The following is a 15,721-nucleotide window of genomic DNA, read 5'->3' as shown; positions in this document are numbered from 1 at the left end:
GAAACAAAAAGACTTCAGCTTTTTTTTTCTTGCTTTTGTGTTTGTCTTTCAAGGAACAACTTCTGGTTTTCCAAACCCTGTTTTTGTGCTTATTTGTGATCATTGCATCCTTCAGAACATGAAACTACAAAAAGTGAACTATTATGTACGGAATGAGAGGGCCCTTTTGCAGAGAGCAGAAAACAGCTAGATCCCACGAAAATCAAATGAAAACCAAAATGATGAAGATGAGCATTGAGCCACAAATCATACAGTATCCCTAAAGACAATGGAGTAGGAATATGAGTAGCATATTTACATTTACAGACTTGACTTTTATTGGTACTAGAGCATATAGCAAGAGGAGCATCATCTCACATAAATGAGATTTGAAAGTTACGGCATGCTTTCCCCAGTTAAACACAATTAGTATATATTTTTACATTAATGTACCCATTGTAATTGTCTGGGCACATGTTAAGTGACTTAAAGAAACAATTATAAGATAACAGTTTCACAAAAGTAAAATCTGAAAGTAACTTCCAAGCCCCACCCTTAGCATAATTGCAAATCAGATATTTGCCCAGCTATTCCTTCAAGCCTGGGGAAATGGATGATATGCACTTGACATTAAATATACTGGGGCTTTGTTAGGCCAAAATGGGAAGCAAGTTCCTGAGTTGAGGAAACTCTGATGCTTGCCTGTTATCAGAACTACCCCAGCAAATCTCAGTGGTCAGGTTTCCCTAGAGAGAGATGAATTCTCCAAGGAAGTCAGGACCCGATGGAAGACTTTATAGATCAAATTCATCACTGCAAATTAACTCTAGAGGAAACTGGTAGCTAGTGCAATCTATGGAATTGAGCTGTAAAAAGGTCCGCATGAGAAAATCCACTATACAAAGTTTTGGCAACGACATGTGAATCGGAACTCCTGATTTTCTAGTTTGTAGAATCTTGAGAGGGGAAACTGCCAGTTGCACCTAAAACGTGCAGTGGTTTTGTGATATTGACACATGTTCATTAGTGATTAAGGCCGTGTCTACACTGGAGAGCTTACAATGACACATCTGTACTGATGGAGCTGTGCCACTGAAAGATCACTTGTGTAGCCGCTCTGTGCTGATGGGACAGAGCTCTCCCATCGATATAATCAAACCACCTCAATGAGCAGCGATAGCTATGTCAATGGGAGAAGTGTTTTTTTTTCACACCCATGAGCGACATACGTTTTGCCAACATACATGGTGTAAGTGCATGGCGTAAGGCAAAAATCATAAAAATCCTGTTTGTGATTTAAGATAGGATTAGCTAGAGCTGAAATGCTCCTACATCATAGTGCTATGTTGATTTCTATATCCAGTGCAGCGGAAATAGATTTGCACATGGAAAGATACCTGGTCCAAACAAAAAACAGACAAAACATTATTGTTCAGAATTCCTTTAGGGCCAGCTCTTCAGCTAATGTAAATCAGCACAACCCAGTTTATACTAGCTGAAAATCTTGCCCTTAATGTGTTTCATTGTTTGAGTCATTAAAGCAATTGTGATCTAAGCCAGTACTTTCCAGTGCCTTATTTTGTTACATTAAATAACAACTGGAAGTTCAAATTTGTCAACATTACTCGTCTGCAACCAGTTGGGTACCATCATGCACAAGGCATTTTCTCCCGTTTCCCTGCTAGTCATGTTGTATGCATTGAAAATAGAGTTGCACAAATATCTAAACTCAGAACAAAGCTGGAGAAACCTGCATCTTTTTTGACAATTCTTGTTTGGAGAGGAAACTGCTGGCATGTTGCCCCAAAAAGTCATAGTGAAAATTGATTTTTGCTACACATAACTGAAGGCTTTCAGGAATTGCTGAAGGAGTATTTTCTATATGTGCGCTGTAGCCTTTAGGATAGCCAGAGGCTTTGTCTTTAAATTCCAAATGAATTTAAATACTGCTACAAAGGTTCATTTTGTCAGAACCAAGAGAAAAAAAGAAATCAGATGTGAGAAACCAAAAATCCTGGTTGTGGAGCAGGGCTATATTCCTAGTTGGTTATTTATTTATTTATTTATTTTTGGGGTGGGGCAGGGGGGAACCAAATATTGGTTCACCCTGGGAAATCTGCCATCTTTATTCTATGAACAGGCAAAGGAAGGATGTGTTCCACTATTTAGCTTCTAGCCTGAGATTCTGGAGATCTGGATTCAATTCCCTGCTCTCCTGAAGACCCTGCACTTTCTCCAGGGGTGCTTCAAACTGTGGGATGAATTCCCCCAGGAACGAAGGACCTTCACAAACCTCACCACTTTCTGCTCCAAGTGCAAGGCCTGTTTCTCTAACAGAAATACATAACAATATGTATGTTAAAACAAAAGCCACCTACTAAAACCACATACTCAAATACAGTGCTTCTCAAAGCCAGTCTGCTGCTTGTTCAGGGAAAGCCCCTTGCGATCCAGGCCAGTTCATTTACCTGCTGCATCTGCAGGTTTGGCTGATCGCAGCTCCCACTGGCCACAGTTCACTGCTCCAGACCAATGGGGGCTGTGGGAAGTGGCGCGGGCTAAGGGATGTGCTGGGCACCCTTCCTGCAGCCCCCATTGGCCTGGGATGGCGAACCGCGGCCAGTGGGAGTAGCGATTGGCGGAACCTGTGGACGTGACAGGTAAACAAACCAGCTCGGACCACCAAGGCCTTTCCCTGAACAAGCGGCGGACTAGCTTTGAGAAGTGCAGCTCTAATGCACCTCTTTCTCTCCCTGGGGAGAAACTAAGAACATGAGACAGACGTGCAGTCATGTTCCTTCATGCTCTATTGGAGGGCGCTCAGATACTATCGTGATGAGCACATTGCAACAATCCACATAGCACAGACTAGACTTCCTGCCTGACTTTGGGCAAGTCAGTTAGGGCCAGAGCCACAAAATGATTTACGTGCCTAACTGCCACTCTAGATGTGAATCCAACATTTAGGTGCCATTGAGATCCTCAAAATCCCTGCTTGACTGCTAACTAACTCTGTAGCAGATTAAAGTCCCAAAGATCCTACATTTCCACCCTCAAAGTCACCTAGGTGCTTACATTTCTGCCAGTGAGCATGTGCTCAGCCATCTCTGGCTAGGGAATGGGCACCTCTTGTACTTAAGCCCCACAAGGATTGCGAGAGATGCGAGGGATGTGCTGGATGTGGGGATTGTGAGGGATGTGCTGGATGTACTTAAGCTCTGCAAGGACTGTGGGCTGGACCAGTTTGTTTACCTGCTTTATCCTTAGGTTTGGTTGATCACAGCTCCCACTGGCCACGGTGTGCCATTCCAGGCCAATGGGAGCTGTGGGAATCAGCGCGGGTTGAGGGATGTGCTGGGATGTATTTAAACCCCACAAGGATTGCCAAACTTGGCTTTTTTCCACTCATTCAGCCTGTGGGGCCCAGCTTGGGAGGCATGCTCAGAGCATGCCTATCTCCACACAAAACTGCCCAAGGAGAAGGTGTCGCTCCTTTAATAATTTTTAGCTGAGTGGTTAGGGCACTCACCCAGAATGTGGGAGCCCCAAATCCAAATCCCTTCTCTGTGTGAGGTGGTGAGGGTGGGGGATTAAATCCTTTTCCTATGGAGATTTGGGACTCTTTTGCTTTTTTTTTTGTTTGTTTACCACTGTGAGAGCAGTATCTTCCTGTGATAACACTGCCACTCTATGCTGGTGAGCAGCCAAGAATCTTGGAGTGAACTGGTTAGAAAAGCAGAACAAGTGAAACAATTTTTTTACAGTTGGAAACATGTCTCAGCCTCTGCATCTGTTTGAATGTACCACACAGTTCATAGTGTGCTGCTCTACCTGTCCTCTTGCCTCTGTGCTGGCAACAGCACCAGTTTGATTGGTTTTGCTTTGTATTAAGTAAAACACAGTGAACAGGAATTAAACAACAATGTTAAAAAAAAACCCATCAAAAGCCACTTTTAAAATAAAATGTTACTGTCTCTCATCATGTCTGTGGATGTTTTAGTAAAACAATGTCTTTTTAACATTAGTCAAGCAATCATGGCCTTGCTACATCACTGAAATGATATATAATTTACTGGATCAGACATATCAGGTTGCTCATAGTTTAAATACCCAGGTTTTTCTTTGAAGCTTGTTGCTTAGATACCAGAGTGATAAGCACCTTTAAAATACTTGAGACAGAAACTAGAAAACAATTTAGGCTTGTTTGAGCCCTGAAACATTTTAAGAGACTAGAGCCCAAGTGCAAAAAACTCCTTCGATGAGTCGGTGGGCTGATATTGTTGCTGGATGTTCCTGTATGATTGTGTGTATCTAATTCCATCTCTGCAGAGGCAGTAAAGCACTCTCTAGCCTGCCATTTGGCAAGAGTCAAAGTTCATTCTTAAGATGTCTGCTCAGACCTGGTTTTAATCCATCCTTCGTTCATCGGTATTTGTCAGTATCTCAGAAACTTAATTGAAAACCAGTTCTATGTTGGAGTATGTTTGCACCATTGACTTGGAGATCTGTAACATGTGATTTACTACATCTATCTGAATAGCCACTTAATATTGTGTCCTCAGATGTGCTCCTTAGTGTCCAACTTTTAAAAATTGTGTTTAAACTAAATAAAAATTCCGCAAGAAAAACAGGCACAAAAATCAAATGCCAGCAGCCTGTATTTTAAAATACGTTTTCTTCATTGCAAAAATGGTATAGTCTACAACAGGGATCCGCAACCTTTGGCAACAATACATCAGGGTAAGCCCCTGGCAGGTTGGGCTGGTTTGTTTACCTGCAGCGTCCGCAGGTTTGGCTGATTGCAGCTCCCACTGGCCACGGTTTGCTGTTCCAGGTGAATGGGGGCTGTGGGAAGCGATGTGGGCCGAGAAATTGGCCTGGAATGGCGAACCGCAGCCAATGGGAACTGCGATTAGCTGAAGCTGCCAGCGGATTTCCCTGATGGGATGCGTGCCAAAGGTTGCTGATACCTGGTCTACAAAAATGGGATGGTCTACACTACCCACAGGAGACTAGGGAAAATAAGCATTCTATATCATAGTAAATACACTGTTCATGGATTTTATATTGAACACTATTGACTGAACTTTATAGTGATGTTTAATTTTTTTTGGCTGTTGCTCACAATTGCCAGGGTGATCGAGTATGCAATAAATTCTTTGAAAAAGAGAAAATAAAAACACAAATGAGATCCTACCATACAACCGGAATGGTAGATTTTAAAAAAAATACACACATTTCCAGTGGAATTAATTCTTGCCAAATATTTTGGATTGATGGCTTTTGAAGACCACAAACTCCTCTTCATAGAGCAAGCATATCAGAGGAAATGGCAGACAGTGCAAGCTCCTCCAATGGACCAGTGTGCCTCACTCTGAACCTGGAAGGATTATGGTAAGGTAGTTCAAACTCTTAATTGATTCAATCCTTGCCTTTTTTTTGCTGATATCATTAGGAACATTTGTGATGATGGTTTTGCAATGTGCAATGTATATTATGAGAACTGAATGGAGATGACCAATTTAGTTCACTCATAGGTCTCCAAACTGCCCTCAAAAGAGAGTGACTTATAGTCACTATTGACTTACTTGGATTCACACCAATGTTCTGGAGACAAAAGGCTCTATAGGTCATTGCCAATACTTTGAGCCACCCAGTCCTGCATGAGACTGGGTTCAAAAAGTGAGGAAACATGAATCCATCAGCAATTATACCTGCAGCAGCATCTGACACTTTCATGAGAGCCTGAAAAAGGGAGAGCCCTGAGCCAAAGTCACACAGAAGGAGTTTTTGTCAGTAGCAAAATCTATTAGTGTAAAGAATGTTGCTTTGCTGAGCTGCTGTTATTTGGGACAGATGAACTTCATGAAGATCAATGTTTTGCAAACCTTGAGTCATAATTTCTGGCTTCACAGGGTTTGCAAAACAAGTTTGAGGTTGTGATCTCTTCCCCCTGTAATTTAAACCCAGATTTTTTGGATCAATTGGGGTGGGGAAGGAAGAGTCTCTAACTAAAGTGCAATCTGTTTTAGATGTTAGAACAAGGTGAATCCTCCAACAGCTATGTCGCCAAGTGTCAGTTATCTATCTTTTACTGTAAATATTATATTTATTTCATGTTACAATTTCTTTCCTCTCTGCTTCCTCTATTCACAATCTTGTTTATTTTTCAATGTGTCAACATTTGAACATTTTCACCCTTATTTTTGCTTGGATTTTTCCTCTTTGCCTGTTCTCTGATCACATTATCAGAGACTCTTTAACAGAACATGAACTCTAAAATGAAACATTTCAGCTTTTGAGTTCAAAATTAGACCAAATTTGCCCATGTGCTTATTTCAATGGGGAGTTCTTAAAAACTAAATGCACAAAGTGACCCTGGGTTATTAAATATGTCTCATTGCCTAGAAATAAAGTAATAAAGCAATTGTATGAAATCTTACCTTTTTTTTTTTAAAGGTGATATCTAGCACAGGATTTATTTCAGGAAAAATCCACATATTCAATAACATATAGTTGCTTTCTCATTTCGGTCAATAAGTAATTCTTATTCTTTTTAAGAAAAGCCATTGGCATATTAAAATTTTAATATTAATCTAATGGGAAGCATGTATACAACGATCTGCTTTAAAAAAATTGTAAAAGTAGACCAAAAAAAAAAAAAGGAAGCAATGATAATTAATAAGGATAACAGTATTTTACTAAAAAGCAGCAAAGAGTCCTGTGGCACCTTATAGACTAACAGGCGTATTAGAACATGGGCTTTCTGGGTGAATACCCACTTCATCAGATGCATCCAATATTTTATTTTATGACATCCCTCATGCTAAAGGATCCCAAATCACAAACTATATAACAATACAGCTAGAGCCACTGCTTTCCAGTCATCTCCGGGGTGCAGGGTGACATTGAACTGACACACAGCCTGTTGTAGAACTTTGAAGTGAAAATCCAGACAAGGATACCAGGGTATACCGTATAAAAAGTACCATGAGATAGTCGATATCCATGCACAGCACACAGGGGCATGAGTTTTAAGGTCTAATTTGAAATATGCTGTATTCTTGTTCATGGCAAGCTGCACGTAGTGGGATAATAATCAGCTTAGAATTAGAAACAGGTATGTTACAAATGCAAAGCCAGGGTGTCCCTGTCCCTTAAGGTTGTGTGTGTTGGGTGGATAATCACAAGGATCCTTCCCTGCCACTCTCTTGCTCACACAGTGCAAGGACCAAGGACTGCTCCCTCTGTTCATTCATATTACCTCAAAGTGCACAGGGAGGGGGCAAGGCCCTGGTTTCAACCTCCACTCTGAATCATTCTGCAAACCAGGTTGGCTGCAGCACATTACACCATTCTAAAGGATGGCCCCCAGTGCCACACACCCACCAGGAAGGGATGGCAGCTCACTGAAGTCCCTGAGCTGCTCCTGAGGCCGTGCAATTCTGCCTTTCCCATGACTCAAAGTTGTACGGAACTGATATGATCTAACCCAGAATGTATTAGTCAGGATTTACAAAGGGTCAGTCCTAGAATTGCTGGAAATGCTGATTTTAAAGTAACTTTCTGTGGCCTGTAATCTGATGTACCAACTCCATCACAGTGAGTGTTTACCATGCTGGACAGTAATTAGGGTTTGAATTTAATACAATTCCCCATTATCTTAGAATGGAATTTTGCTTCTAGCCTCTAATTGACCTGCTTTGTTAACATATTTTTGACTGTTCAATGTAACTAGTGATTCAGCTGAGCTGCTGAGAGGAGATCTTATGAAATTACTGAATAATTGATGGTGAAATGTTGCTAACATTGTAAGTTTTTTAATTACACACTCTTACCATAAAGAGACCTTTTCTCTTTTCCTGATTGGAGAGAGAATACAGTTTTATTGAACTGTGATGGTTTCATTTTATGGGTCTCCCCCTGCTAATATGGAAAACAATTATTGGATGACATAATAGGTGTCTGTTAATTTGTATGGAGCACGATACAGTGTGTTTGATTTGAAGCAAAAGATGCCCAATTGATGTCAGTTGCAGAGTCACTCAGTTTGTTGCTATTTATATGCAATCACCTGCAGCATCATCTTGGATGAAGGCCAGTGAATGAGACAATGTTGGAACAGTTTCTGTAAGCACTTATATTATCAGGGACATAGTGTATCTCCCTTTTGCACTTGGAAGTTGCACATCCCCTGTCCTCAGAGCAAGGGAAGTCCCTCAGCACTCATTCTTTACCAAGCAGAAAAAAACAAGCAAAAATATGAAGGGGGAGAAAATGTTCCTGAGGTAAACTTTTACAATGCCTGCAAGTTACTGAAAATGACAAAGACTGCAAATAAAATGTAAGCTTTGCAATGTATTTTTGCAGGGCCAGAGGATAAAAAAGAAAAACAATTCTGCCTTTTCACTTTTCCTATCCAAAATTTGCCTAGCATATCATCAGGAGGAGCCAAAGAAAGAAAAATCTCTCATAAATCAGTGGAATTAGTCTAGCATTTGACTCATGTTTTCTCTGAACAATTATGTCTATGACTTACTTTCTACATTGTTTAACAAAAACAAAGCTACCACTTCCTTTCTCTCACCTAATTTTCAGCAGACAGGATGAGACAGAGTTTGCCATCTTCTTCTATTCATGACTATCACATTAGTAAGAAAGAAAAGAAATATGATATATTAATATATTATCTCAAGAAATTAGATCAGTACTATTATTCAGGGATATATTGTAATATTAACGATAATGGACCAGATTCTGCTCTCCTTTAAAGCTAGTGTAAATCCAGCATACTACCACCAACTTCAGTGGTATTACTCCAGATTTACATTAGTATAAATGAAAAAAGAATTTGGTCCAATGTGCTTTCTATATAATGTACATATTCTCTCTTTGTACTACACATTGCTTGACCTTAAAAGACAGAAGTTGCTTTGCACCACAGACAAGTTCCACATTTACAGCACATGAATCAGCTAAGCATTGCCATACTAAAGCTGCTAGCATCAGAAGTCCTGTCAGCTGTGTTAGAGAAAAGTAAAAGTAGCTTCAACGGGAAGTATATATATCAGCTATGAATAGGATGCTTTGGAAAAATCCAACTGTGGCCTTGTACAAAAGAGAACTGGTCTGATGCTGCAAACATGACTGCTCCTATTTTCACCATTTACGTAGTTCATGAGGGACCATTGTGTGTGGACCTCTTTGCTGATGCTGGGGGTGGCAGAGGGGAGAAGTATCTGGCTGGTCACTGATTCACTGTTGATGTCCACCTCACGACTTGGAGCAAGACATTCCTATTGTCAGGATGGAGGTGAGCTGTTGTGATTTAATCCTGATTAAACGGTTTCTCTCCCAGAGCTACTGGTCATGTAAAGAGTTGCCTACAGCCAGAAAGTGTAGTGGTACACTCGGATGAAGTGGTACACTTGGACTGCACCATTGATCAAGTACGGAAATTCCAAACCATTGGTCCAGGTAGGCAAACCCTGCAATAGACAGTTATGGAATTACCTGCCCACAGGGGAAATTTTCCTTCTTACATTACCCAGAGGTTGACTTATTCCCAGAAGCACAAGAGGTTATACCCCTTCCAAAACTCTGTTTTTTAAATACCCTACTACTGTATTGTAACTTGCGTGGTTGTTCTTATCCATGTAAATGTTCAACCCTTGTAAATACGTTTTGGAAGTGTCCTTCTCCTCTAGGACATACCATCATGTCAAATAATTAATAAGGTATAACAACTACTTCAGTGTATGGCTTTGTCTTAAAATGTTCTAAATCAACAGCTCTGAGAACACACATCCTTTATTGATCCACTGAATAAGCATAGCATGTGCAATAATGGTGTAGTCTGCCCCATGAAAATGCATCAACCCAGCAATGTCAGACTAACCATAGCGGCAAGGCTATAGCTCATTTTCTCTCACCATTCATACAACCTTTGGCACAACAACTGGGATTCCAAATGATGGTTTAATGATGTGGACACCTGTTCAGTAGGAGTTAGTCTAACACCACCCACTCATTTCATATAATGGGCCATCAAGCAACTTCCGGTCATTATCAACAAGGTTTGAACTGGCAACCTAGAGTTGAAGGTTCCATAACCTTACCAAAACCTCTAAGCTATTCTGGTCCCCCCCGCACCAAATACTTTCAGTTCTCCTTGATTGTTAGAGCAGAGTTAAGTCTCAGACATTTATCTGTATTATATTGCCATACAAGAGCGGGCACGATTACTACTATGGAAGCACTATAAAACAATTACCTCAAAGTTTTCTCAAGCTTCTTTAGAGAGTTTATTTCCTTTTATTAGCATTTTTCAAGGTGTTATTGACATGAAGCAATAAAATTATAAGCCCTCCTTAAAACACAGAAAAGACACCTAGGACTTTAAGATCGCCACTTAAATATTGGTATGACACAGGGTATCAGTGCTAAGTGCTTGTTTTTCTGCTAGTAAGATATTAAAATATGCCTACTGCAAACTCTTCATAAATGAGGCTGACCACTAAAAACTGTTGCCACTGACCTTTCTTTTCAGATCCCTCTCTCTCTATTATGGAACTCTATGTTGCCTTCATTTTTTTGCCAGGTTTAATCTTGCTGCCCTTAAGACCCAGCTGTGCAGCCATTATCTTTTTGGCTTTGAAGGACCACGTGAAGTTTGCTGTGGCACACTTCCTTACTGGAAGACTCGCAGTCTGCTATGTGTCTGTGCACTGAGTGTGTCTATCTTTTAGGGATTCTATCATCTCACCTTTGGTTGGCTGGTGACTTTGGTATGATGGTCCCTGGGATGGAGACCATCCTAAAGGATAGGGGCAACCCGCCTCAATAGCAACATTGGCCCCTCATTTTTAAATTCCATTTTCAGAAGTTGTTTCTTGCACAACCACTGCTGTGTATTTTATGATCTTCTTCGCATTTTGATTGTAACTGTTTGTGCAGCATCCAAGTATCTTGGTCACTGGATGGGGTGCTTAATAAATAGGTTATCACTAGACTGTAAGACTGGTCTCCATTTGAAATGTTGAATTGTACAAAGGTGCCTAACAGCTTTGATGTTCATATGCAGTGGTCAAGAATATAGTCTTATTTACACCAGCATAAGGCTAGAGTTATGCCACTGATTTTAGTGAAGTTACACTGATTTGTACCGGTATAATGGAGATTAGAATCTGGCTCAAAATTGCTAACTGAAACAACCTCTCTTTTTAAAGATATACTTCAACCCTTTATATAAATAGAGTGTTTTTATCTGCTAGTGATTGGCCAGACAATGGACCCAATGAATCTCATTAGCGGAATATTCCTCTCCCCCATCCAGTGTCTGCAGTGGCCATGTTTGTACTTCTGCACCTTACCACAGATGATTCTTGAACCCTTGAATAGGCAGTAGCTCTACATTCTCAAATAGTGGAGGCCCCAATGTAGGAGAAAGACCCATTATGCAGAAAATACTGCAAAAAAATTGAACACAACAGGGGTGGGGGGTGTAATTTATTGAGAATAACAATGTCTAAAAAAGCCTCAGTCTCATGAGTCAACATTATTAATGTGGAAAATTTACAGGGAAAAAAGTGAGATGGTGTAAGATCATTTTCACTAGGTTTCCTGGTTGCAAAATGAGGTCTGTCCCTTCTGATGAGGGACAGCTGAAAGGTACGTTCTTCTGGCTGAGCCTCAGCTGGAAGATACCCTTCTTTGTATTATACATTGTTCCCCAAGCCTCAATTATTTTGAGAGATGTGAATCTTTCATTTATGAATATTCTTTGATCAGAGTGACACAGAAAAGTTGTTGCGTATTTATATCCACTTTTGAAAAGAAAGCATTATAGATTAAAAACCCAACACTAGGCTAACAAACAAACCAACCCAAACCAGCCTATTTTAATGTGTTTTGCATTTAAAGTTTAGTGTTCTCTGCAAAGACCTGCATTTCAATCAACATCTTTTTGGTGCATTGAACACAGAGGTGAGATTATACCTTGCAGACCCACAGGGAAGTGAGCAGAAGGAGACAAGGGCTCCACTCTAGGCGTTGAACACTCTGCTATAGAGCTGGGTGGGAAATGGGTTTCTAGTCTCGTGAATATTTGAAAGTGCCAAGTTTTTTCCTGTCCTGAGTTGGGCCCAAAAATTTGAAATCTCAACCATATCAGCCAACCAAAAAGCCATTTCCATGCCCCACCCACATTTTGGGTCAATTGAAACATTTTAATTTTGTCTGTCTAATTAGCTTTGATTCTGAAATGCAAACCAGAAAAACAACATTGTATAAAACCCCCAAAATAATTTCAAAGCTATTTGTTGGGTGTGTGCAAACAGTACTGGGGTTGATGAACTAGCATTTTTTGACAAAAATGATTTGTCAGAAAGATTTCCAACCAGCTTCACCCTGGTCCCAATCCAGCAAAATACTCAGGCTTGTCCATAACTAAGCTTGAGAGTAAACTTAGCAAAGCCAGTAGAATCACTCATGTTCTTAAAATGCTTTTACTACATACCAGCCATAACATCTTCCAGGATCAAGCCTTAAATCCTGATGCAGTCAAGATTTATAAGAATGAAATGAGCAGTTGTAGGGCTGGATCTACCTTAGAATGCTTATATAGCAATGTCACAGGTGTGATTTTTTCTTTAATGACAATTCTATACCAGCAGAAGCCCTAGATGGATCCAGTTATACTGGCATAAAAGTGCTTCTCCTGATATTGCTTATTTGCCCAGTGTAATGGGGTAAGGATTTTTTTTTTGTTTATTTTTTGGCAGATGTAAGCCATCTCTACGTTAGGAAGGTTTGTGGGATAGCAAATTTGCAAGCTTTTTCTAATATAGGCTAAGCCTAGATCAGGAGTCAAATAAAGGGCTTTATTTGGGTGTTTTAGTGGAGTAAAGTAAAGTAACTCCAACAGATAACTTTTGTTTTGAATGAGGATAAAGCTATCTTCTATACCTTTAATTTTTTACACATGCTAGGCCATAAATCTTAGCTCTGGCTTGCAAATAAAATAAACCCAACTTAAAAATGTAGGATCAACTGATCAGATGGACTCTAGTGTACTACAGATGCTTTTATAGCTATCCCCAGCTACTGATGTAGCAACCAAGGGAAGCTTCCCAGTTTTGCAAGTTGATTCGGTTTTGGCAGAAGTTTTTGCTTACAAAAATCATTAATGATTCTTTGTTTGGGAAGACATCGTTTTCTGTATAGCCCAGGTTAAGAGAGGACTGACTTACTTTCCTGCCAGAACTGCAAACAAACAGTTGATCCCATGACATTTCCTTACCCTAAGCAAGTACTGTAAGGTGATATATGAGGCCTAATGGCTAAAGGAAACATGATTATTTAGCAGCGTTACAATCGGAAGTGGTGAATTCCCCCTGGAATGTAGGGAAAGCTTCCTGTTCTTTGTAGATCAGCCTATTATTAGAAAACACTTGCCTGCCATTAGTCCTCAAAGTAATTAAATGGAAAGGAAGTGATTAAATCACTGAAAAGGAATGGCTGCTGATTCAGAAGGAAAAACCCCGGCCAAGTAAGTATTTCATTGTTAGCTAGGCCCACTCATTAGTATAAGCAGGAATCTTCCTGTTTACACAGGTAATTAATGTAGTAATATGTTATGGTAATTAAATGAAGATGAAATGCAGAAGGCATCATTATTATGGTCTGCTAAGACCTAGACACACAAAGGCTGGCAGAATCTTTTTCTTCATAAAGGGATAAGATTGAGAACAAGGGACCATCTCCACAGCTGGTGCAAATGGGCAGAGCTCCATTGGTGCTATCCTTATTTATAGCTATTGAGGATCTGGTCCAACATTTTTAATACATCTCAAAAATAGGATGTATGAAAAAATGAAAGGGGGGAATATAATTATTCATATAGTTCTCAAAAGAAAAAAGATTAGCCATGTCCCAAAGGTGCTTAGAGCAGGTCTCTGAATGTAAATGTTATTCAAAGCAAGATAATATGTCTTAAAGAATGACAACAACATTTTAAAAGAAGCTTGAATAGATTTAGAAAGCCCGGATTGCCTTCAGAGGAAGTGTCTAATAGTAGTGAGCTAAATTTACAAATCGTTCCAAGATAACACCAATATTACTTTTTGCAATGTTATTGTGCATCTTTTGTTCAGCCTCTGAGAGCGAAGCTTATAAATTTATTTAGTGAACATGATTGTCACTGGCTAAGTGTCAATAGGAAATAAATAGACACGGATACCACAAGCCTCTAGATAATCACTGTCTTATGTGTAATGCTAATAATGGAAAATATAAATAAAAATCCAATGATGTTTTTATGTCCTGTTCATTCTTACTGTTTTCCCTTTATTTTTCTTGCTTCCCCTCCCCCATCTTATCCAGGACAATTACTAGGTGGCAATTTTATACAAAAAGGATGACTAATAGAATGCTTAATGTCATTATTTGGACCCAGATTTTTAAAAGTGACTAATATTGGGTTGCCAATGAAACAGCTTTAAGGGGCCTGATTTTTAGAGGGTAAATGGGCATCCAGATATTGAGGCAACCAGAGCAGGCCATTTTAAAAAAAAGTTACCATATAATTTATGTATAAAAATATCCATAATTATTTCAGTATTTCATAAGTAGGAAAGAATATGGATTTGTATAGTAAATGTATCAAATGCTGTCTTTGAATGCACACCCAGAACTCCCACAGGCTTTAACCCATGGCAAAAAGAGAACTTGTTTTACACAGGCCTGGAACCAATCAGATTTCTTTCAGCCTCTACCTTGCCTCAGCTAGTTCCCTGCTATTTTATAACCCCTGCTCCCAGAGAAATCAAGTACAAGCTGTCAATTAATCTTGTTAACATTTCCTCCAGGAGCTCCTGCTGATCCATGCATCCTCATTATACTATAGGCAACTCTCACTATATAATATTGGCTGTGTAAGAATTATTTGGATTTTTTTAATACTCCTCCCTATCAGACAGGGTTATAAGGTCTTTTCCACTAGGACAGATGAGTTTTGACATGTGATTCTGAAGGTATAACATTCTGTTGCTTTATTCTAGATGGACCTGTAGCACCACTTATTAAGGTGGCCCAACACTTCCCATTTTAATAACCTATTTTCAGTTTATTATAACCTTACTAAACCTTAGTCATTTGGGCTGAAGTTTTCCATGCTAGATGTCTGCCTCAGGGAGAATTTTTGTTCTTTTGGAAAGTTTCAGCCAAGATAGTTCTTTTGTTTCTGAGAACAAGGTTGTTCTGCCCATGTTAAAAAAATTCTTGCAACTGTTTCGTTGAGAACCTCTAGCACTTCCCTGCTTTGAAGGAACTTGAAATTTGGTGGTGATGGGCAGCTGTTTGTATCAGAGATGTCATGCCTTGCCATTCCCATGAATCTTTGCTCAAGTTGTAAAGCTCAGAAAAATCTCAGTTCACACATGCTCAGTAGAACTTCGCAGCTAAACACTGAAGATTCCATCCCTATCACACCTCCTGTGGGCTTACTAGACTGCAAATGCACCATGCCTACAGTCTGACTGAACATGTTACAGCCTGGGAGTGCAGAGGCTGAGCAGGACTTTCCCTGTCATTACTTCTTTCACTCCCAGCAGGTTGGGGCTGCTCTGGTGCTGAACACAGGCACCAAAATCAGGGGAAAGAGTTTGCAGGAGCCAGAAGTTGGGGAGTAGAGCAGGAAAGGAGATAGGAGTTTTGGCATGGGGAGTGGGAGGAGTTGGACTTG

General features: G+C 39.9%; 1 long non-coding RNA gene across 1 annotated transcript in view; it reads left to right on the top strand.

The window, feature by feature from the left end:
- LOC115647182 overlaps nucleotides 1–10,639 on the top strand; it is a 59,202-nt gene extending 48,563 nt beyond the window's left edge. Inside the window, exons 2-3 of the long non-coding RNA XR_003999227.1 lie at nucleotides 9,338–9,456; nucleotides 10,580–10,639. This is a non-coding gene — a long non-coding RNA (uncharacterized LOC115647182). The remainder of the gene's footprint in view (nucleotides 1–9,337; nucleotides 9,457–10,579) is intronic.
- The last annotated feature ends 5,082 nt before the right edge of the window (nucleotides 10,640–15,721 follow it).

Source organism: Gopherus evgoodei, chromosome 1, assembly GCF_007399415.2.
Source record: "Gopherus evgoodei ecotype Sinaloan lineage chromosome 1, rGopEvg1_v1.p, whole genome shotgun sequence".
Classification (NCBI taxonomy): domain Eukaryota; kingdom Metazoa; phylum Chordata; order Testudines; family Testudinidae; genus Gopherus; species Gopherus evgoodei.
Note: the sequence above shows the minus strand (reverse complement) of the source record. Positions and strands in the feature narration are given on the sequence as shown.